This window comes from Magnolia sinica, chromosome 7 (assembly GCF_029962835.1).
Source record: "Magnolia sinica isolate HGM2019 chromosome 7, MsV1, whole genome shotgun sequence".
NCBI lineage: Eukaryota > Viridiplantae > Streptophyta > Magnoliopsida > Magnoliales > Magnoliaceae > Magnolia > Magnolia sinica.
This window is the reverse complement of record NC_080579.1, coordinates 81,605,986-81,609,115: the sequence shown is the minus strand read 5'-3', so window position 1 is coordinate 81,609,115 and position 3,130 is coordinate 81,605,986.

The window sequence follows — 3,130 nt, the reverse complement described above, 5'->3', positions numbered from 1 at the left end:
AAACTAATTACCAACCAATCAATAATGCAGGGAAGTTAGGAAGGGTATCATCATCCGACCATGCCCAGGAGACGATGGCGAACAACAGGGCTTCCTGACTTCATAAACATAAAAAGGGGAAAGGAATACTCAGGGCCATTGCAGATCCGTTGTAATTTTAGTCACAACGGACCATTAAAGACAAAAAAAACATTCCTTTGATTAAACTAGAAACATCATCGGTCAGTTTAAATAGAAAAAAAAAACATAAGTAAAAAAAAACTCCCATCAGGCTACAAGCTTCACCTCTTAGCCCCAGCTAAGAGGTTTAGCCAAGAATAAACATGTTTAGGCTCAACATCCTCTTAAAATTTAAAAAAAAAAAAAACAGTAATCTGAAATAAACAAATTCAAAAGAAATAATACTCTCTCTCTTCCTCTGTCTGCTTCACCGTCCCTTCCTTCAATACCCAGCAGTGCCTCTCATGATCCAGCAGCCCACGGCTCCAGCTTCCCTTTCACGTCCAGCCAACCACCAAGCTAACCCGCTTCAACCTCAAAACCGAGACCCGTTTGATTGCTCTTACACTTTCTCTCTCTCTTTTTTTATAGCACTCTCGTCGGCACCCAATTTCCGTCTTCCATGCGGAAGTTTTTCGCATAAGAGACTGTGTTGGAGTCGGAATAGAAGAGCTTTCGCAGCAACTGAGTTCGTCTGCGCAGTAAAAACGTAAAACAACTTGCGTTTGGAGTGTCTTTGCGGCGTTATATCGACCTTCCTGACAATTTTGAAATCTTGGCTAGGGTATTGGCCTCCCTTGGGTGTCATCAGAGCGTTAAATCCATGCTTTTAGTACCCTTTTCCAGTCCAAGCTCGTGAATACACCCTGCATCACAAACATGATTAAATCAGACCGTTAAACAATACTATGTTTGTAAATCCAGGTAACAACTGGGTCTGATATGTAATATTTGACCCTCAACACTGACATACCTGTACCTCTCCAAAGGTCACACTGATTGAATGATCTTAACTGTCTGAAATTGCCGTTGGATTAATTTGGACCATTTTCTTTTTGACTATCCTGAAGAACATTGACTTGTACTATTCTTTTTAAACATCTATATGCTTCAATCTCCTTTGGTATGCACTTGTGTTGAAGGGCACATCTATTATGTTGGGTAGAACACTTATTTTAATATCACAATGACTGGATAATCTCAACCATCTGATATTACCGTTGAATTTAGACCATTTTCTTTTTTACCAAGGTATTGAGGAACTTTGATTTGCACTCCTCTTTCTTAAACGTGTATTTTTTTTTTTAACCTCGAGTTAACACTCTTCTTCTTCTTCTTTTTCTTTTTTCTTTTCATGTTTACATGTTTTTAATCCCACCTTATGTATTGTAGGCCACATCCATTTAATTTGGTATAGATCCTTTTTTTTATTCAGTTTTTCTTGTCAAAATACAAAATCTAGTTTTCTTTTTTAAAAAATATATTTTTTTACATTTTTTCAATTTTTTCACAATTTTGTTTAATTTCTTTTTTTTTTTTTTCAAAATATCATTTTTTTAATCTTACTTTTGTTATATAACTTTTTAATTTTTGTTGTCAAAATACAAAATCTAGTTTTCTTTTTTAAAAAATATATATATTTTTTTTACAATTTGTCAATTTTTTCACAATTTCATTTAATTTTTTACATTTTCTTTTTCAAAATATCAATTTTTTATCAAAATCTTGGTATATAACTTTTTAATTTTTCTTTTCAAAATACAAAATCTAGTTTTCTTTTTTAATATATATATATATATATATATATATATATATATATATATATATATATAAAATTTACAATTTGTCAATTTTTTCACAATTTTGTTTAATTTTTTAAATTTTCTTTTTCAAAATATCATTTTTTCAATATCACTTTTGTTATATAACTTTTTAATTTTTCTTGTCAAAATACAAAATCTAGTTTTCTTTTTTAAAATATATATTTTTTTATAATTTGTCAATTTTGTCACAATTTTGTTTAATCTAAAAAATTTTCTTTTTCCAAATATCAAATTTTAAATATCAATTTTGTTATATAACTTTTAAAATTTTCTTTTCAAAATACAAAATCTAGTTTTCTTTTTAAAAATATTATTTTTTTTTTACAATTTGTCAATTTGTTCACAATTTTGTTTAATTTTTAAAATTTTCTTTTTCAGAATATCATTTTTTAAATATCACTTTTGTTATACAACTTTTTAAATTTTCTTTTCAAAATACAAAATCTAGTTTTCTTTTTTAAAAATTTTATTTTTTTACAATTTGACAATTTTTTTACAATTTTGTTTAATTTTTAAAATTTTCTTTTTCAAAATATCATTTTCTTATCGAAATTTTTTTTTTCAAAATTATCAACTTTATTAAAAGTTCTTAATTTTTATTTCAAAATCTAAATTTTTTTCTTAAACATTGTTAGTTATTTTTCTAAGCTTTTTAACGTTTTTTTTTTTTCGAAATTCATAATTTTTTTTTTGTTTTTAATGTTTGAGTTGAGCATTAGTCTAATGTAGACAGTCTTTGGCAGTCTCAAATAACCACAATAAGACGGCTAAGGACCGTCTCTAATAGAGACGGTCATTGACAGTCTCAAATAGGGACTGCTAAGGACCGTCCCTAATGCAGGTTCTTTTTCCCTACCTTGCAAAAGCAGTAAAAGACGGCCGTTGACCGTCTATAATTGAGACGGTCCATGACAGTTTCAGATTACCAATACAAGATGGTCAATGACCGTCTCTAATATAGACGGTCCTTGACAATCTCAAATAGAGACAGCTAAGAACCGTCCCCAATACACTCTTTTTTTCAGTCCTAAATTACAGGAAAAGACGGCCAACAACCGTCTCTAATTGAGACGGTCCTTAACAGTCTCAAATTACCAGTAAGAGACGGCCAATGACCGTCTCAAATTCCAGTATATAAGACGGTCAGGGACCGTCTTTTATTCCAAACGGTCAATAGTCGTCTTTTATCTGCAGTTAACGACGGTTTTCGACCGTCTCAAATGATTTGTGAACGCACAAATTTTCAAGACAATAATAAGGACGGTCAAGGGCCGTCTAAAAGTTTAGAGACGGTTTATGGCCGTTAC